Source organism: Leptonychotes weddellii, chromosome 7 (assembly GCF_054177405.1).
Source record: "Leptonychotes weddellii isolate Sample4059 chromosome 7, ASM5417740v2, whole genome shotgun sequence".
In the NCBI taxonomy this organism is placed as follows: domain Eukaryota; kingdom Metazoa; phylum Chordata; class Mammalia; order Carnivora; family Phocidae; genus Leptonychotes; species Leptonychotes weddellii.
In genome coordinates, this window is record NC_138375.1 from 28,031,223 (window position 1) to 28,053,524 (window position 22,302).

The 22,302-nt window shown below is 40.7% G+C and overlaps 1 long non-coding RNA gene across 1 annotated transcript in view; it reads right to left on the reverse strand.

The window, feature by feature from the left end:
• The window catches only part of LOC115944066 (uncharacterized), a 114,195-nt gene that overhangs the window by 90,729 nt on the left and 1,164 nt on the right, over positions 1-22,302 (reverse strand). Inside the window, exons 2-3 of the long non-coding RNA XR_014146888.1 lie at positions 19,803-20,055; positions 18,165-18,231 (exon numbers count right to left, since the gene is read on the reverse strand). This is a non-coding gene — a long non-coding RNA (uncharacterized LOC115944066). The remainder of the gene's footprint in view (positions 1-18,164; positions 18,232-19,802; positions 20,056-22,302) is intronic.

The window sequence follows — 22,302 nt, forward strand, 5'->3', positions numbered from 1 at the left end:
AATATGGTCAAGTACATATGCACATACACTTGAAGATAACATGATTTTCTGAATTCAGTATAATTCCAATCAAAATTCCCCTGGGCTTTTGGGGAAACTTGGCAAGCTGATTCCAAAATATGTATGAAAGAGCAAAGGACCGAGAATAGAGAAGACACTCAAAAAGAAGAAGAACCACATGGGAGAATTTGACTTCCAGATATTAAAATTATTCTAGGGCTAAAGCAATTAAGATAGCATGGTATTGGTGGGGAAAAGTGTAGATGGACTAGTACAGCAGAATATAGAGCCCAGAAACAGGTCTACATTTGCAGAGAGATGGGACTGTTTTTTTCTAAAACTGACATTGCAGCTGCCTGGGGGAAATATTTTTTCAGTATATGGGTATGGGGAAAATAAATTACCCATATGTTTAAAAAATAAAATTGAAACCCTCACACTACAACTTCTGGTATATTAAAAACTTAAATATAAGAGTAGAACTATAAAATTTATCAAAGATTAATATACTGGTATAACTTTAGGATTTTCTGGTTTTCTTTGAAAAAATATGTACTATAAATGATTCTTAAGATGAGATCAACTATATTAAAATTAAGAGTTTATTTCCTTAAAAGACACAATAAAGAAAGTAAAAAGGTAAGGCAGAAACTGGAAGAAGGTATTTGCAACACAAAGGATTAACCTCCAGAATAAAGAATCCCCATAAATCAATAAGAGAAAGACAACTTAACTGATAAATGGGCAAAAGTGTTAAATGTGTATTTCTCAGAAGAGAAAGAAATAGGCAATAATATATTATTTTGAGCAATTTTATTAGAAATTAGAAAAAAAATACAAATTAAAACCACAATGATCAGATACCATGCCCAGAAGCAGTAAGAATCCTGATAATAACCAATGTCACTGAGAATGCACAGCAAGAGTTCCACTTTGGAAGATAATTTGGCACCATCTAGTAAGTTGGAAGAATGGATAAACTCTCTGACTCAGTAATTCCACTCCAAGGTATAGTCCCTTGGGAAACTCGTGCGCTGTGAACTAGGAGACATTTGGAAGAATGTTTCATAGCAGCACTGTTTGTTTGTAACTGGGGAAAGAACTCTGATAACAGACTGAATGTTAATAAACAAAAGGATGGATAAATAAACTGTGGCATATTCACAATGAATACATCAATGAACAAATCAAAAAGCTGCACTCATCATGGATGGAATTCAGAAAGAAAACTCGTTGAGTGTAAAAACAAGTAGCAGAATATAGGCAGAATGACTTCATTTACATAACATTCAAGAACATGCAAAACTACACAGTATGTTCTGTGGGGATGTAAGTATACGAGATAAAGCTATAGAGAAAAGCAAAGGGATGATGAATACAAAAATCCAGATAGCAGTTCTCTCTGCCAGAGAGTCAGGAAGGACCGCACTGAAGGTTGGCAAATAATGGTAATGGTTTTTCTTAAGCTGGGCAGTTGGTAATGGACTACTATCGTGTGATTATCATTTAAACTACCCACATTTTAAAAATATTTTTATTTTGAAATAGTTTTATATTCACATAGAAATTTTAAAAAGAGCATAGTGCATGCCCATGTATCCTCCATCTAGCTTCCCCCAGTGATTAGTATAGTTCAATGATCAAAACCAGAAAGTTGACCTTGGTGCCACACTATGAACTAAACTGCAGACCTTATTCAGATTTCACTGTTTTTTTACATGGACTGTTTGTGAGTGTGAGTGTGCATGTGTGCGTACTTCCAAGAAGTTTTATCGCAGGCACAGATTACTGTAACGGCCACCACAGTCAAGATACAGAACTTCTCCATCATCACAAATAAACTTGATAGTCATACCCTCCCCCCAGCCCTAATCCCTAGCAACCGTTTGTCTGTTCTTATTACTGTAATTTTGTTACTGTGTTTATTTTTTAAAATGTTCTTTTGTATCTCTTTAATACTTAAGAAAAAAAACTTCAGTCTACGGCCATACCACCCTGAACGCGCCTGATCTCGTCTGATCTCGGAAGCTAAGCAGGGTCGGGCCTGGTTAGTACTTGGATGGGAGAAAAAAAACTTCAAAAGGGAGGAATGCTTGGCACATGGACAGGAGATCCTCACCATCTGCCTCAGCCTATGTGGTGAGGTTTGCTGAGTTGCTGGGAACTTCATGGTCCCCACAACTCACCTTCCTCGCCGCCTAAGAGACCTGGGTAAAGATAAAGTGCACTTTTTTCTCGTCTTGAGAGGGTCACCTCAGAATCAGAAGACCACCCTGTCTTCCCCAGTTGGCCCGTCACCCTTGACCTCAGGCCACTGCCAGGGGGAAGTAGCTTATGACAGTTTCTATCTCAGAGGGTGAAGTTAGCCCAGCATCGGAACAGCTCACCAAACAAAGGAGACACAGACGGAGACAGTACAGATCCACTTTGAGTCATCTGACTGTGACTGACAGCTCAACACCTAACTCATATTTTCAGTTTTCATCCCTGTCCCCGCAGGCGGGCTGGTTCCTCCTCATTCGGAGTCCCTGCAAGATCTGAGGCTCCTGGTGCCAGGCTGCTCCAGACGCAGCCTGTTTAGGTGGAAGCCAGTTGTTTCCATCCATTTGAACCCCAGCCTAGTTGCCTGCCCCACCTGTTCTGTAATGTGCCTCCTTTTCCTCCAACCAGCCTCCTGGGGATAGAGGCTTCACCTGCTCTGTGCCTTTTTACTTAAAAACAAACTGTATCCCATTTGGGCTCTTGTAATTCCCATGAGGCTTACTGCATCTTCCAAACGTGGTTCCAAACAGCCTCCACCTCCTCCCTTCTGTTTTTCCCTCTTCCTAGTTGAGGTGTGTTTTGTTTTGTTTCCATTCTATAGTGCTCAGCCAGGCATGTAGAGGCAGACCCTGTCTTTGCCACAGTCAATCAGTTCTTGGAATCCTTCTCATAAAGGGCATCGTATTTCCTTCTAAGAACAATGCCATAATTGGAGATTGCATTCCTGAAGAAAGTCCAATCACAATCAAATAAGCTTATTAAACTGTATTCCTTACGATATTAACATGTGGATTTGAGAAAGGGGCTGTAGACCAACAAATCTGGGAAACACTGGATTGAACAATTAACCCCTAACCCCTGCCACTGCAAGAATGCTCAGATCTTTCTGTGACCCACAGACCTTTTGAGGGGGTAGAAAGGGGAGGTTTCTATAGGCTACTTGAATGTAGAACTACCACCAAATTAAAGCATATATATGACAATAATGTATCCTTTCTTAAAAAGCAAAGTTGAGGAGCGCCTGGGTGGCTCAGTCGGCTAAGCGGCTGCCTTCGGCTCAGGTCATGATCCCAGGATCCTGGGATCGAGCCCCGCATCGGGCTCCCTGCTCGGCGGGAAGCCTGCTTCTCCCTCTCCCTCTGCCTGCCACTCTGCCTACTTGTGCTGTCTCTCTATCTCTCTGTCAAATAAATAAATAAAATCTTTAAAAAAAAAAAAAAAGCCAAGTTGAAAGACCTGAAGAGGCTATTTTCCAACTCCTATAAAACGAGCACAGACACGCCCCCCCATGCTGATGACATACCTGCTTGCTCTCCAGACCGTCCCTCAATTTATAAGTTAAACATGTCCTCAGGATAAGAAATTGATTTATATACAATAACCAAATATCAATTTAGGTCATGTGAGGAACCAATTATTTTTTAAAGTCAAGTTCACTTTTACTTCATGGTTTAAGCTTAGATGTCCAACTTCAAATATTTTCATTCCTCAAGAAAGCCTATATTTCATTATCATTGATACTAATAAAAAAATTTTAATTCCCTCCTGAAATACAGAGGTCCTAGTAATCCTACAAAAAGCATGAAAAGCTAAAGAAGTGCCAAAGTAAAAGTTTTCATATTAGGATAAATACACAAAAAATAGTTGTATCAGACATTACTGCATTTTATTGTTTGTGTATATATATATATTTTTTGTATATATATGCATATTAAACACACATATATATGCATATTATACATATATATGTATATATGTGACATACACACACACACACACACACACCCATTTGACCCTTGAACAACATGAGTTTGAACTGTGCATGTTCACTTACATCAGATTTTTTTGATAAATATAGTACAATACTGTAAATGTATTTCTTCTTCCTTAGGATTTTTAATAACATTTTCTTTTCTCTAGATTACTTTATTATAAGAATACAGTATATAATAATATATAACATACAACATATGTGTTAATCGACTGCTTTGCTAAGGCTTCCAGTCAACAGTAGGCTATTAGTAGTTAAGTTTTGAGGGAGTCAAAAGTTATACACAGGGATCATATATGTTTGTGTGGGGGGTTGTTCAAGGGTTAACTGTATGTATGTAGCTAATGCGTCTACGTCATTCAAAAGTCAAAGACTTCTAAGAGTATACAGTGAAGGGGCGCCTGGGTGGCTCAGTTGGTTAAGCGACTGCCTTCGGCTCAGGTCATGATCCCGGAGTCCCGGGATCGAGTCCCGCATCGGGCTCCCTGCTCGGCAGGGAGTCTGCTTCTCCCTCTGACCCTCCCCCCTCTCATGTGCTTGCTCTCTCTCATTCTCTCTCTCTCAAATAAATAAATAAAATCTTAAAAAAAAAAAAAAAGAGTATACAGTGAACAATTTTTTCCCACCCATAGAAACCATTACTTGTTTCTTGTGTATCCTTCCAGAGATATTTAATGTACTTGAATATTAGAAAATACATTGATAACTTGAAAGGAGTGTAATGAACACATTATTCAAAAAGGTGTGGACAAGGTAAGAGGAAATGACATGGAGTGATAAAACATCTAGGGGCTAACCACAGAAGCTAGAAGTCAGAAGGGGCAGAGAGATGGAGAAAAATTACTAGAATCTAGAGACAGCTGTCAGTGAGGGCTCCCGAGCATGAGCAATGGCCTTCGGTGCAAGGTCACAGTCACGCCAACCCAGGGCCAGGTTAACTATCCCTCATCCCATCTCCAACCAGCCTCTCCCACTGGCTGAACCCAACTGGAAGCCAGAGGATGAGGAACCAGTTCATGTTCAGATCTATAAAGAGACAAAGTTCAAAGACAATCTTCGCATGGTTTCCTCAGAGCCCATCCAGGCTAGTGTTCACCAAAGGACTGTTCACAAACCACTGGTTGTGCACAATATAGTTTAAGGTGAGACAAGGATGAATGTTCATAATTTGAAAAATTTTTGAAACAATCGCAAACTGAACAGAAAATTTATAGGTACAGAAAGAATATTTTTTTTCCTGAGCCATTTGAGAGTAAATGGTCAACCTAAAGCCCCATTACCACCAAATTCTTTAGTATGTTTCCTATAAACAAGGGCATTTTCCCAGTGCAACCACCAAAGTCAGGATACATTATTACCATTCAATCCTCAGACTTTGAAACCTAATTCCCAACGTGATGATATTAGGAGGTGGGACATCTGGGAGGCGACTGGGTCGTGAGTGGGGAGCCTTCTTCGTGAGGTTAGTGCCCTTATAAAAGATGCCACAGAGAGCTTCCTTGTCCCTTCTGTCATGTGAGGTTTTGGTGAGGATACAGCCATCTAATGAACCAGGAAACGACTCTCACCAGAGAGTTTGATCCTGAACCTACCAGCACTTTGATCTTGAACTTTCCAGCCTCCAGAACTATGAGAAATAAAGTTCTGTTGCTTATAAGCCACCTAGTCTATGGTGTTCTTTTATAACAGCCTGAATGGACCACAACAAAGAATTACATATGGCAGAAGGCATATGGTGTTAGAGTAGCCAAGCTAGGTGGAAAAGATTCAGAAAGCAGTTCTAAGAAACATATTTCTTCGTTGTAAAGGCACATACCAACTTCTTAGTTCCTGAGAGGCTATTGCAAAAAGAGCCAAATAATTGTAAAGAAAAACAAGAAAGTACCACATGGCAGTGAAAGTTTGGTGGTGTTGATGATTTATTGAACTAGAGGGCAAGCAAGCCACCAATGCTTAGAGCTAAAATGGAATCTCTAACTATATGCTCACACACACCACTCTCTTATTTTCAATAAGCCACTTGGTTACAATATTAAATGTCTTGGAATTTAAGCATCGGACACTTGTCAGAGAGGCAATGATAGACTAATATAGCAACTGATCCTGAAGTTTGACAGCGGGTTGGTGAAACCACTTTGAAAATGTTTCTTTCTGTACAAAGGAAGAATGAAGTTCAAAGGAAATTTTAACACAGACATTAAGAAAAACAATTTTGTAAAGACGGATAATTCCCCAGAAAGTTATTCAAGAGCAGTAACAGGAAGCATTTAACAAACTGGCAACGGAGCAGAATGTGAAAATCTCGTTTTTAATTTCTTTAAAATATATAGAATCAAACTGTTCCAATTAAAGTGAATAGCTAAAGTGACAGGTTTTATAGATCAATGTCTCTGTGGTTTCCACATTCTGACACCCAAAGAGGACTATTTATTGTAATTATTTGAAACAGTTGTAAACTGTGTCTTACACCAAGAAATAACTGAATTTTCTCTTTAATAGAAATGTATACATTGCACTTATTTAATATATGATATTGACCCTGATAATGATATTGGATTTTTTAAACTATCCATTTCTTTTAGAGATGAGATCTTTACAGATGAAATGATAGGATGTTTCAGATTTGCTTCAAAATTGTCCCGTGGAATGAAGGAAATTAGATAATCATACAGATGGTGTAACATTGGCCAGGAATATATCATTGTTTAAGTTGAGTGATGACTATGTGGGCTCCTTATACTACCTTTTGTTACTTCTGTATAGGTTTGAAATTTTTCATAATACAAAGTTAAAAAAAAAAAAGATTAGACCCCTTAGGTAAGAGGCTAGGGAGTTGTAGTGGTTTCGATGGTCATAGTTTCTAGACAGTTGAGCTTAGACTATTTCTCTTGGTCTCCGGACACGGCCTGTGGGGCATCTCCTCTGTGCTGATGCTGCTTCCAAGGCCACCTGCAAAAATGAGCATGGCCTGCATATCGTTGAATGACTGCCAGTTTGCAAAACAAAGTCACCCTTTTGGTGGGTGACACATTCAATCCTTGGAAAGGTAAAGAAACAAAACTTGGGTGCATATTAAGGGGTCTTTAACCTACATATATTTACCCTTGTCTCACACTAAGTCCAGGGCTGTAGGTCTCCCATGACTCTGTGTTCCTAGGCATGGGCTGTTCTCACCTCCAAGGCAGGTGTTTTCTTGATTCAGAAGTCTCCCACCAACCTTTACCAGGGATTCTGCTAAAACATATAATTGCTTCAGACAAAACCATGAAGACTTTGGAATAAGCCCTTTCTGAATAATCTGTTTAAAAATAGATGTATTCCTTTTGATACATTGACCTCTTCCAAATCAGTCTTCCCCACTCCAAGCTTCCTTGATTCCCTCTGTCTCTGCCCATGTTTTCATGTGAGTCCATCTGTTTGACAGAATCTAAAACATGTCTGGAGTCCGAGCTGCAGGGAAGTTTGGGATATGTAACTTTGTAGCTTTCCAGCCTTTACAACCTAGAAGGAGGCTGTAATGGGACTTGAGTGAGTCATTCCACTCTTTCTAATAGACCACTGAGAGGAGGGAGAGTTCAGGGAGGAGAATGAAAAGGTGAAGAAGCTACAGAGAATTGGGAGAACCTGGGGTCATAGAAATGATGGCAAGATGGTATATGAAGAAGTGAATCGTTAATCACTTAAATTAAATGATGCAGAAAAACACCATACAAAATGTAAAGAATCTACTGAATTGGACAATAACCATAACCCCACAAACATTGGAATGGTGAAAAGATAAGGTAGAAACAATGAGGCCTAAAATAGTCCTCTTTCCAGAACGTTGGTTGGGAAGGGGAGGGGAAGGATGTGGTTACCATCCTTGGGTTCTTGTGTAATAGTGAATCATTCCTCACTAAGGGATTCATAAACTTGGTCTGCCCTGAATTGACTAGAAAGTCTTAATTTATCTCTTCTTTATCATTTTTTTTAAACTTGTCCTTTCCTTGTTCCCTGAATCAAGGATCTTCTTCTTGGGTCTCCCAAGTCTTCTTGGGAGTCAGCAGAAGTCACTCTCAAATGCCCTGTGCATTTTCTTATTGTCAAACTATCACAGCCCATAGCTGTGGGAAAAGTCCCCAAAACCACTGCCATCGCTGTCTGGGCTCCCCTTGTTCTCTGTCCCACACAGCCTGCACCTCATTACCTCCTGGCCAGGGCCTTCTCTCCTGCTCACTTTCTTTGTCCTACAATTCGTACTAATTCTCACGTTGTGCTCACAGAGCTCAGGCTTCACAGTCTTCCAAGTCAAACCATGGCCTCGGGGCATTGGTACGCACAGCCAATGATCTCCCAATATCCATCTTCCCTTCTTCCTTTTAGTGAAAAAACCTCCGATTTTTACCTGTGCCTAAAGAGAGACTAATTTCTTGGCTTCTCAAGCAGGTAGATAGGCAATTATATCTGAACCCAAGGGAGTCTCTCTCCCCCTTCCACCCGGTGGAGAAAGGGGTTAGCTGGAATGTTCTTGGAAGTTGGGTATTTCCCATGTCAGGGCTGCCCTCCCTACCCAGACCGCTCACCTCTAGACTGTAAATGAGAAGGAGATAAATGTAGGTTTTAAGTAAACCTCAGCAGTTTGTCTTAGGCTGCCCCTTATACCATACATATCGCTCTCCTTGGTGACAAAGGCTGTGTGGTCCAGCTGCAGCAGGATGTGCAGGACTGGCTTCACGATGACCACTATGTCTGCTGCTCTGACCTCCATGATTTGTTCTCTCCTCTTATCGGCTCCTCTGACTAGAACAACATCTAAAGATGTTTCACATCTATTATGACATTTGGAGATTTGGGGGCAAGAATGAACAGGACTTGGTAGGATTCTTCTGGAAGCTTTGTCGCCTTGGAAACAATATACACGTTGTCCATGAGTTTCTGACATTGGCCTCAGTTAGCTTGCAACGATTCCAGGCTCTACCACTTAATAGTAATGCTATCTAACCTTTTTGTGTCTCCGTTATAAAATAGGTATTAGCATCACTGTACCTGTCTCCAAAAGTGGCTATGACAATAGTTTTAAGTGAATGCAGTTACATTATCTTACTTTTGCCTGTTTTAGGACAAAATATAGCCATTTGAACCTCTCCCTGGGTCTTGGAAAAGTCTGTGCCATTAGCTTCCCAGTAAACTGATCTCTGTCTACCTTACAGGGTCACGACAGGGTGACACAAGATAGACCCGGGGCCACTAGCCCATAATGCACATTTTGACCCCCTCCCCCCCAGACTGACAGAGAGCTTGACTTGGCCAGCTGAGCAAGGCTAGATTTCAGCCCTCACTCTTGCCCTTGGCTGGGAGCCTTCAGCATTGCAAAAACTCAAGGCTGGTTGACACACTGCAAGGTGGTGTGCTCCACCAAGTGTCCAGCCAACGGGGTGGAGTAGGTGGGAGCGAAATTCAAGTCGCCTTCTCTCACCAACTTGTGCGTCTCAGCATGCAGGAACTCATGCCTGAGAAGAGGGCATTTTTGGCTTCACACAAAGGCTCTGGCTCCCTGCCAAGTCCTGCACCCACTTTTCGCTAATAAGCACAGAAGTAGCTTAGAGTTGCGGGTGGCCCAGCAGATGACACAGGGGCATGTGGTGGCAATCCTGACAGCTGGCTCACACGCAGCCCTCTGCAATACGAAGGGTCTCTTCTGGGCCCCCTAGTCTTTCCTCCCAGGGTAACCCTCTGCTTACTTGCTCAATCTTGTAGAACCCACGGCCATTTCAAAGGTTGATTTGCACAGTTTCAAGGAAGTAGTTAGAAACCTAAGTTGCTCCAGGGAATTGCTTTACCAGTGTCTCCCTGTGCTCTACGGAGGGTCTGCACAAGACACCACTTTGGGGGATTTGGCCAGCTTCCGTGGCTGTCTGCATTGGCCCACTGCTGGGAAGGAATGCCGGGCTGCACCACCTGGGGAACACCCTGACTTCATTTATGGCCAAGATGAGCTAGAGGGCTGTTCCTGGCCAGTACCAGAACCTGGGGGTGGGGAGTGGGTGGCCAAGCATCAGTATCTGTGAGGTCAGACCTGTCTTTTGGCGCCAAGGTGGGAAGACAACAAATTCCTTAAGGAGCCTGTTCTCTAGACAGCTGGTGGTCACTAGAGGGCTCTACAGGGGTTGGGTCTCTGTCTCTGTCTCTCTCTCTCTCACCCCAGCGTGTCCGCTATGAGCTGAGAGGTTTACTGAGCCGCTTTGGACCTTACCGGGCCTGCTAAGGGATTAAGAGGGATGGTTATCTTTTACAGGTTAGGTTATGAAAGCGGAAGCGGGAGAGCAGATGCCTGGCTCACCACCACCACAACCCGCCCCCCCACTTTATTTCTGCTGAGGGAGTTACCTGAGGCAAAGGGACTTCTTAGAAGCTCAATTTCTCCAAAGTAAACATGTATTTAAATTTTTGATAATATAAAGGTTGACCAACTTATACTCCCACCAACAGCATTTGAGAATTAACTGTTGCCCCACACTCTCATTAACACTGGACATGATCAATCTTGTAAATTTTCCAACACAATGGGTTCCAACACAATGGGTTAAAAATACACATTGAGCAGATTTCCTTGTTTTTTAATGAACATCTATATTTTGTCTTATTTCTATTCTCTCAATGTTCCTTGCCCTGTATGGATAATAAAAAATAATATTTATTTTTTAATCCACAAGATCTCCCTGCTCAAAGGAAAAATGACTTTCATGTAGTCCTTTCCTACCAAAACATCCAACCATCTTGGCCTAGCCCTCATTCTCTCCCAAATATATTGTGGCTGTCTTCCTACAAGGACAATGCTCACCATGTAGATTGCTCTGTTCTCATAGTTTTGTGACTGAGCCTGTCAATATGTGAATACTGTCCACTTTAGATTAAAACCACCTAAAGGGCAGACCTGGTTTGCTGATTTGCTCGGTTCAGCAAAATGTATACTATGTGGTAAGCATTGTAATTGGCAAAGATAGGTTTCAGACTTGGCTTCTCCTTCCCAACACAATAAATCTAATATGCGATTCTGGCCACAGTTAATGTGTTAAACGGGATTTGGCTAGCATCTATGCTATGAGGAAAACTAAACACTAAAGCAGAGAGCTGCCCTCTGCTGATTCAAGGGGAAAAAAAAAGGCTTACTAGCATCATGAGTTCAAATTCATAGTCTGTAGCAACTTATAAAGGAATTTGAAGTGTCAGCTCTGGTTTCAGATGCTCTGAGGATTTCTTCTCCACTTAGGAAAAAAAAAGCCCCTTTTTTTAGATTATACATATTTTTTAGATTATACATATTTCTTTTCTTTCATATGATAACTGAGGAAAATCAGTCATTTCTTCAAAAGTATAAGAAAAATGACTGATAACCCTACCGTGTAAAGATAACCACAAATAACCTATTTTATATTTCCTTCTCATCTGTATAAGCATGCATACACATATATAAATATTATGTTTTCCGAAGTTAGTAACATAAGATTCTGTATCTTGCTCGCTTCACTGAACACTAGCATTTTCCTGTCATTAAATACTCTTTGAAACCTCATGTCTCATGGCTGAATACTTCACTATAAAGGTACGTCGTTAATTTATTAACCAAGTTCCTTCTGTGCCCAGACAATGTCTTCATGCCTTCCTGCTCCTGCTTCCTCTTCTTGGACACAGGATGCTTCCATGTCCCAGCCTCCCTTGCGGTTCGGTTGGCACCATGTGGCTGAGGTCTAGCCAATGGAATATGGGAGAAAGTGGCCCTGGTCTTGCTTTCAAGCCAGTCTGCGTCATCGTCCCTCCCTCTCTTCTCCTACTGCAGCAGTTCGGGCAGCCCCGCGTCCACGAGGCATGGCTATCACCGGGAAGCAGCCTCCATCCTAGAGGCACCACTTGTAAGAGGGGAGAACATCCGACTGGCATCAGATAGGACCTGAGTGAAAATCAGACCTGTGTGTGCTCCTGCACACAGCCTAGGGGGACCTTAGGTGAAGATAACGTAAGACCTGTAAGTTGTTCCCAACTTTCCAATATTGTAAGTAAATAACAACATCTTGGTTATTGCCAATTGTGTTGCTATAATAAGTAAGACCTGGTAGGATTTTCCCCCTATTTTAAATAAGCAAATAGTTATGATTAGAAACTCAGGTCTGTCTGTTCGTGATGGATAAAGCCCACAGTTGCCAAGCGTGGCCCAATTACACACTACATTCAGATCAGTGTGTCCCATTTTTGGGAGGGAGTCATCATAGCATTTTAAATTTTAATTTTTCTTGGGCGCCCGGGTGGCTCGGTCAGTTAAGCGTCTGCCTTCAGCTCAGGTCATGATCCCAGGGTCCTGGGATCGAGTCCTGCATCAGGCTCCCTGCTCGGTGGGGAGCCTGCTTCTCCCTCTCGTACTCCCTGCTCGTACTCTCTCTCGCTACCTCTGTCGCTATCTCTCTCTCAAATAAATAAAAATCTTTTAAAAATTTTAATTTTTCTTACTAAATAATATATTTATGTACACAAAAATTCAAAAGATACAAAAGGGTAGAGTCAAAACTCTCCCCTCTGTTCCTCAGTCACTTAGTTCTCTTCCCCAGAGGCAATTAATTTGGTTTCTTCTATGTCCTTAGAGAGATTATAATTGATTACAACTTGCATGTAACAACCAAAATAAATAACAAATAAGGTCCCTTCTCAGTCAAGTAGGGCATTCTTTGATTTTTAAAATTATTACTTTTTATGGTGGACATTCCTGCTATAAACATTGGGGTGCAGGTGCCCCTTCAGATTACTACGTTTTGTATCCCTTGGGTAAATACTTAGTAGTGCAATTGGTGGGTCATAGGGCAGCTCTATTTTCAACTTCTTGAGGAACCTCCATACTGTTTTCCAGAGTGGCTGCACCAGCTTGCATTCCCACCAACAGTGTAAGAGGAGGTTCCCCTTTCTCCGCATCCTCACCAACATCTGTCATTTCCTAAATGGTAATTTTAGCCATTCTGACTGGCGTGAGGTGGTATCTCGTGGTTTTGATTTGTATTTCCATGATGCCAAGTGATGTGTAGCATTTTTTCATGTGTCTCTTGGCCATTTGTATGTCTTCTTTGGAGAAGTGTCTGTTCAGGTCTTCTGCCCATTTCTTGACTGGATTATTTGGAGGGTATTATACTAAGTGAAATAAGTCAATCAGAGAAAGACAATTATCATATGTTTTCACTCATATGTGGCATATAAGAAATAGCACAGAGGATCATAGGGGAAGGGAGGAAAAACTGAATGGGAAGAAATCAGAGAGGAAGTCAAACCCTGAGAAACTCATGACTCCATAAAACAAACTGAAGGTTGTGAAAAGGGAGGTGGGTGGAAGAATGGGGTAACTGGGTGGTGGGCATTAAGGAGGGCACATGATGTGATGAGCACTGGGTGTTATACGCAACTAATGAATAATTGAACACTACACCAAAAACTAATGATGTACTACTATATGTTGGTTAACCTGAACTTAAATAAAATAAATAAAAATAAAATTATTACTTTTTAAAAATAAAAACATTCATGACAAAAAGCCAGTCTACACAGACAGGTCTAAAATGAAAGTACAAGCCTCCCTTACACACCACACCTCATTCTTAGACCTTCTCCCCAAGAAAAACCACAGTTACCGATCTCTTATAATCCTACTCAAACATTCTTATGTATCTATCTCAAAAACATTAACAAATTAAATAGGTGCATAGACATACCAAATACACATTTCTGACTTTTATTTTTTTCACGTAAGTATATATCTTGGGTAAATAATTATTTCCGTAGCAATACCTACAGATAGATTTCTTTCTTTTGAAAGGATAAATCATAAAGTTTTCCATCTTCTATTGGAACATCTTTAGGCTGTTGCTGGTTTGCTGCTATTACAATGTCCTATTTTCCCCCTAGAATCCCCCCATTTTCCCCACAATGTTTTTCTAATGAGTGTTGGAGTGTGTATGTTTGCGTGTGTGTATTACAATTCTGCAACTATGAACGTTTGTAAGCCTAAATTTCCAGTCACATAGAACATTCTGTCTTTCTAAGAACAGGGGAGAGCTTCAAAAGAAATTGTCTATTATCATTCTTTTTCAGAAAGTTTACACCTTCATCTTTAGGCATCATTTTCCAAAAATTTTGAGGAAGACAAGTTCTTTTTTTTATTTTTGCTACAAGATTTAATAACATTACCTGAATAACATTTCTCTCCTTTTTGGGTGTTTCATCTTATTCTAGTTTAGCACGGTTATTTTGTATTGAATTTCAGCGAACATTTCTCCTAAAATGCCTTGGGTGTGTGGAAAGTACCTGAGCATTATTCCAAAGTGACTAAGCATCATCTGATATTTGGTAATGGACAAAATAATTGCTGTTGTGTTAGAACTGGATGAAGATGGTGACATTTGAGAAGCTGAGAAGCTTGAATACAGAAGTGAGTGCCTTTGGGAAATTTTCATTTCAATCTAGGTGAAATTAAACACAATGGAATCATGAAGATGAAGATATGGCTTACTGTAACTCCCTCAAATAAATTTGTTTTTGGCATTTGAACAAAGTTTAGAGGAAATACAAAGGTAAGTTTGACCATTCCTCTTTGTTGCTTAAAACTCTGTCCTTTATATTATAGTGCTATTGATACATATAAATCTTCATTCTAAAGTGATGTTTAAGACAACAGATTGACCTTACATGATTTCAGTAGGTTTTCATCAATTTCCAGATTGAAGTCAGAGGCAAGTATATTTCAATTGTTTTAAAAACTGGACTATTTCCAGAATATTTTATTGGAAAGAAATCTAACATGGCAAAGGAAAGGAGTTCACACAACTTTCCCTCAACAAGCTAGTCACTCAGCAGGTGAAAATACAACTACAGGAGTGCCACTTTTAGTCATTGATGGGTAACTCCTTCTTAAACTGACCCTCCTTCACATAACAATATAAAGCACGAGAAAAAGTATTTTTATTTTTTATTATTTTTTTTTAGAAAAAGTAACTTTAAAAAACCCACATCTAAATGAAGTGGAGAATAACCAACAGCAGAAAGATTTTCGGGGTGGAGAGGGGTGGGTGTCAACACTTGGAGGAAGGGAAAGAGTCGGTTTCCTACATTTTATAACCTTTAGTCTGAGACTGACCCAAGTCTGTGTAGTCAGGGGGGTGTCTAAAAACTCTGTTAGAAAATACACAATATTTCTGGCTTAAAGAACCAGAGGTCAGAGTTTGGGGCAACCATACCTTTTGGAAAGTGAGGGAGGAAATTGCAGAAAAGAGAGAGCTAGAGAGTTTAAAGTCTACATCATGCATAATATCTGAAACGTGCTTATGCAAGAGAAACTCAAAGCAGCCCAGCTAAGCCCCAAAAAACTGAACTCTGACTAGAGCTACTATTTACTGAAAGCAACATCAAGTTTGCAGCTTGCATTTAACCATGTGAATTGTCCATTTAAAAAGAAAACCAATGCCATTGGCAGAATATAACAGAATCCAGTCTTCATAACATTAGCTTTACAATGTTCAGGTTACAATCCAAAATTACTTGGTAACACTTCAATAAATAAATAAATAAATAAATAAATACGTAAACAAACAAACCAACCAGGAAAATGTGATCTGTTCTCATAAGAGAAACAATCAATGGAGACTGACTCCATAATTATCTAAATACTGGAATAATCAAGCAATGCTTTAAAAAAGCAGCAAGTATAACAACGCTCAATGAGGTAAAAGAAATATGCCCACAGGAACTAAAAAATAGGACGTATCAGTAAGGAAATAGAAAATATTTAAAAAAGAATAAATAAAAATTCTAGAACTGAAATATACACCTTTTTTTTTTAAAAGATTTTATTTATTTATTTGAGAGAGAGAGAATGAGAGAGAGCACATGAGAGGGGGGAGGGTCAGAGGGAGAAGCAGACTCCCTGCCGAGCAGGGAGCCCGATGCGGGACTCGATCCCAGGACTCCAGGATCATGACCTGAGCCGAAGGCAGTCGCTTAACCGACTGAGCCACCCAGGCGCCCTGAAATATACATCTTTTAAACAAAACTTGCTGGATAGATTTAATAGCAGAATGAAGATGGTGGGAGAGAAGTCAGCAAACTTAAAGATAATTCAATAGAAATTATCTAGTGTGAAAAACACAGAGGGAAAAGATTTAAAACAATAGAGGGGCACCTGGCTGGCTCAGTTGGCAGAGCATGTGACTCTTGATTTCAGAGTCATGAGTTAGAGTCCCACACTGGGTGTGGAGCTCACTTAAAAAAAATTAATAGAGCCACATGGGTATTTGTGACTATATGAAGAGGTCTAGCATATTTGTAACTAGAGTCTCAGAAAGAGATGAGAAAGACAGTGGGGCAGAAAAAACATTTCAAGAAGTACTGAAAATTGCTCACATATGGTAAAGGACAAATTTGCAAATTCAAGAAGATTTGCAAATGCCAGGCAGGATGAATAATGACAAACAACACATTATATATACAGTGATCTGAATAACTGATGATATATCAGAAACAATGGAGGCCAGAAAACCATAGAACAACATCTTTAAATTGTTGAGTTAAAAACATCATCAACCCCAAATCCTATATCCAACAAAAATATCCCTCACGGATGAAATGAAATAGACATTTTAAAATAAAACCAAGAGAATGTACTCCAATGGATCTGCACTAAAACAAAAATGCTAAAGGCAGTTCTTAAGGAAATGAGATCAAGTGGAAAAGTAGATCTTTGAGAAGGACTGAAGAATACTGAGCAAGGTAAATATGTGGGTAAATATAAAAGACCATTTGTCCTCTTAATTTCTTTAAAATACATATCACATTGCAGGTTTTATTTTGTTGTGGATATAATACATTTTACAACTATAATGTAAAGGACAGGTGGTGCGGTTAAGTGCACGTATTAGGTGAAATAGTACAATATTATCTAAAGTAGACACTGAAAATTAGTCTATATATTGTAATTCACAGAGCAAACACTAAAAAATCGTACAGAGGAATAACAAAAACCAAAGACAAATTAAAATAGAATTCTAAAATATATTCACATAAACCAGAGGGAACAAAAAAGAAAATATATAGTAAAACGGTAGGCTAAACCCAACCATATCAATAAATGCCTTAAACAAAAGTGTGCTACACACTCTCTATCAAATTAAAATGTAGAGACTATCAGATTGAAGTTTTTTAAGAGTCCCAACTACATATTGTCTGTAAGAGATGCTATTTAAAATATAGATAGGACTGTAGACTTATTTCAGATTAGGTTTGGCAAATAGCTTTCAAAAGTCCCAAAAGTTCCCATCAAATTCTCTCCAAGTACTATCCCCATTGTATTAATGCTCTATCCTTTAGCATTAACTACCTCACTCATATTTGCTAATTCTCATAAATGCGAGCCAAGAGAATAAAAGCAGTGATCTAAACAAACACATATTCAACATTCTCCCTAAGCCCATGGGGGGAAAAAGTAAAAGATCCAGAAAGTTCTCTCACTGTCTGGTTTCTGATGATTTCTAGAACACAGTGTGAATACAATTACAATATCCAGGAGAGGGTAGGAGGTGTAAAATTGATCAATTAATCCATCAATCAATCAATCAATATCTAGTTCAAACAAAAAACTCTTTTAGAGCTAGTAAGGATAATGTTATCCCTCACTGAAATTCACTTAGCAGGCATTGAAAGGAAAGCAATTCATAATTAAGTAATTATAAGGAATCCCCTGAAATTATAAAATGTGAACGTTCCATGTGGTTCTCTAACACTCAACATCTTGCTTCGCCATTGCTGGGTCCATTTTATATATATGAAGCTGGAAGTGATAGATGTCTCTTAACTAACCAAGCTTTATGATGTATCAGACTAAAAAATTTTCTGGAGTCCTATTTAGTTTTTCACGAGAATACATTTACAAAATAGTATTTTCATTTCCATTAAGTTTTCTTAGAAATAATGCCAGTATCACCCACAATCATACTTTAAGCAGCAACATCATAGCAGCATACTTTAAGACCTAAAAGTGAATCTTTAAAATATCAAATGTGATATATTGCCCCCCAAATAGAGAATTCTTACCCGTGAGGGCAATTATGGATCAGCATCTCCTACTTACCTGATGAAGCCCCTTTCTTCAGGAAACTCCCAGTTCCTTCCAACTCCATCAGGGTGGTTACCAAACACTGCCAAACATGTAATTTTAGATATTTGTAGTAGTTGAACAAACAGAATCATGATTATATTTCACAATTCACATAACTGATTTCTATACCCATACCCAGATCTATAGCTAGTGTCCCTGACAGTTACGGAGCTGTTTTTCTTCCAAGAAGTTGGATAGGGTAGGGGGTACATCCCACTCGTGCCTTTCTATAATAGTTCCACAGATGAGACCTTCTGGTGGTTGATGGATGATGAGGGAGGATAGATCAAGGATCATTTCCTAGGTCTTTTGATTAGGTGTCTAAATTAAAGTCTGGGCCATTCACTTAATATAAAAGAATCACATGGGGGAAAGTGAAGTGTTTGAACTTGGACATATTGATTTTGATGTACAAATAAGGTAGCCTGGAATTCAGATGAAATAACTGCAATCAAAGGAAGATTCGGGGTCATCAGTGCACAAGTGATCACTGAATTCAGGAGCATGGATATGTTCATCCAGGAGACCGTGGATTCAGAGAAGAATATCAAGGATGGAGCCCTGGACACAGCAACGTCTAACGGAGAACAAGAAGGCCAAGAAGGTGATGGGGAAGAAAGTCAGGGAAAGGGGGTTAGTGGCAAGAGTTGTGCTACTGAATTCAAAAGGAAGAGAGAACAGTGGGCAGGACGGTCAAATGGAGCAGAATGAATATGCATTTTCCCAACATAATCTTGTGAATGCTAAACAAGGAAAGGTATTTCCCCTCTTAGCTTAATGCCTCTGGTATCTTTGTCTTTTTCATTTCAGCTATTTTTGGGCTAATTTTTAAAACTAACCTTCAGAATACGTATGTCATGCATGCTTATGTATCAGTTTGCTAGGGCTGCTATAATAAATTACCACAAATTTGGTGGCTTAAAAAATTTTGTTCTCTCATCGTTCTAGAGCCCAGAAGTCTGAAGTCAAGGTGTTGGCAGGGTGAACTCCTTCTTATTGAGTAAAGAAAGGGTTAAGTACAGGCAGGGCGAGACAGGAGGCCCCTGACTAGGCTCTGAAACTATTCCTGGCTGGCAGAGAGGCTAAGATAGAGCGGAACAAGAGATAAGTGAACAGGGGCGCCTGGGTGGCTCAGTTTGTTACACGTCTGCCTTTGGCTCACGTCATGATCTTGCAGGGTGGGGTGTCTTGGATGGAGCCCCGCATCGGACTCCCTGCTCAGCGGGGAGCCTGCTTCTGCCTCTCCCCCTACTCATGCGCTTTCTCTCTCTGTCAAATAAATAAATAAAGTCTTTAAAAAATATATCTTAAAAAGAGAGAGAGACAGGTAACAAACCAGACCAGCTGGCTCTGGATGTTAGCGGGGTTTTTTTGTTTGTTTGTTGGCAACTACATTGTAACCACAGAAAATGATCAGACCTCAAAGAAAAAGTAAGCCATTAGGGATGCTATCTATAGTCTTTGCTCAAAGCAAGACGGCACAAGAATCTCAAGGCCACAGGCTTCCTGGTCAGTTCTCAATAAAAGACTGTCAGTAAAAGCCCACAGTGGCAACCCATTCGGGACCCCTCTCACTCTAGAGAGCTTTTTTCCTTTCCTTTCTATTCTCACCTTCACTTAATAGAAGTTCACTTCACTTCACTCTTTCGTGTCCGTGAGATTCATTCTTCGACTCCAGCGAGAACCCTGCGATCCTGCAACATTAGGGGCTCAGAGGGAGAATCTGTTCTGCACCTTGCTCCTGGCTTCTGTGGGTGGCCAGCAATTCTTGGCATTCTTTGGCTTGAGGCAGGATAACTCCAATCTCTGCCTCAGTATTCAGACAGCATTCTTCCTGGGTGTGTGCGTCCAAATTTCCCTCTTCCTATAAAGACAGCAGCCATTGGATTAATATAGTGGACCTCACCTTAACTTGATTAAATCTACAAACATATTTCCAAATAGGGTCATATTCTGAGGTTCTGGCTCGACATGAATTTTTGGAGGACATCATTCAACCGAGTAGAATCACAAACTTACAGGTGCTATAGCTACTAGACTTTAGAAAGAGGGATAAATTTAAGCTATTAGAATGGCACACAAAATAAAGAAATTGTATGTGGGCACCTGTTGGAGGAGGTCATTGAGAGGACATGACCTCCCATTGACCTATGAATTGGACCTGGGGAAGCAGAGGTTCCTCACCACCTTCTCTGTCCTTGGAATGTATGTTCTGCCCACAGTGGAACCACTGCAAGGACACTACCTTAACAGAATAATGTGTTATTGAGACCATCTGGACTCTACGCTGACTGAACCCAGGTAAGGCTTCTACAGAAACTCTCAAGATTCTGGCCGGCAGGGGCAGAGATCTATTCATCTTGCAGCTGCCCAAGACAAGCCTTGTATGTGAGCTCCCTTGCTTATTAAACCTGACCCGTACCAATCTGGAGTGGTCTGCCTCTTTCTTTGGTCTTTCCTTCCCTCCCAGCATGGGGTCAGTTTTGAAAGTCACAGCAGGCGTTCCCAAGGTTGGAACCAACAGCATGGAATTTTTTGCAACTTCGCTTCCTTCCATTGTAGTAGGAGCTCAAAGTAAGTTAAGACTCACTTTGTAAAAATTCTTCACACTCAATATTTTTTAATTTGGCATCACATCTGCTCTGAGACACATCCCCCAGAACTGTTTCTATAAAGAAGAAATTAAAATTTTTTTTCACTCACTAAAACATAGAATCAGAAAGCTTTTCCAACCCTTTGGGATCTGGCCTGGTAGTTTCCATAGCCGAGCAGATGGCTAAACTAATGGACACTTTAAAACTCTGGAAGTAATGAGGTGTGGCAAAGGACCATACGTTTCTTTAGACAAAAGTACCTTCTCTTCATTTTCACCAAATATTTACACTGTACCATGGTCTTTGTGGCACCATTAGGTAGTAAATGTATCGAGGCCTAAAACAAAATTCTCTCCCTGGGGTGACACTGGAAGGAGAAAAACTGCACAACCCAGAAGTAACATTTGGGCTGATTCTGACATATTTTGAGCCATTCGGTCAATTCAAGAAGTGATTCTAAGATAGGATATGATTCACGAGCAATCCTTCTTAATCACTCCTGGGTTCCTTCCCCTCCTACAGTGCTTGGCTTTCATGATACTGTCCAGGGTCCCCAAACCGGACCAGAACAGGTCTAGCAAAGCTCCATGAATAATCCTCCAAACTATCAGGCATCCCAGTCCTCCAGACACCAGAACACCACCCTCTCTTCTCTGGCCCCTATCTGTCCTCCACTCTCTTGGGAGTTTCCCACCTGAAATCTGAAACTGGCCAGTACTTGGAGGGCAGGGAGCGACCTAAGAGAGACACTGGCCACTCCGGGGTGGTAGGTGCAGTTTTAATAAGCAAAGGGAACTTAGGGAGGAGGCTCATCTTCAGTGCCAACAAGGTGAGCGCATCCCTGCATCCCTCTGCCAAACCTTACAAGTTGATGCAGAGGCCTGAACTAGGCTTGCTCAGGTATACCCTGTAGGTGTTCTCAACACTAGGACACTACCTCAAGGCTATGACCGTGGAGCAGCCCCTGGGAGCCCAACGGGCAAGCAGAACCCACTTTCCAAGGACAGGGGAAGGGGTGAGGAGCCTCAGATTGTCCAGGTGCAGCTCAAGGGTCAACTGGAGGTCATGTCTTTTCCATGACTTCCCCCAACAGAGCAGTATTAGGATGGTCTCCATTCCAGCTCAAGTCCACAGGGCCCTCCATAGTCCAACACGTAATTATAAAGAGGCGCCAATACGTATTTCAAAGGCTCTGTATTTGAAATACGAGTTTCAAAGACTGGATGGCATTTTTTGAGAGGAAAGGCAAGTAGTAGCCTACATGACTCTTTTGTGAAACAAATGCTTTAGGACTGTTGCTACAGATGAAAGTGTCAGACGGAAGCGTTTCTAGATAGGAGCGAGAACCAGGGTCTTTGAACTGTTCAAACACCTTTTAACTGCTCTGGCCGCCTAATGGACACACAGTCCGAAGTTTGGCAGGAGCGCTTGTCTCCTGCCCGGAAGATTTTCTGCCAGGGAGCCCAGGGTTCTGTCTCTCGCTTGGGATAACAAGTGGCCGCGCGCGGTCACCGCAG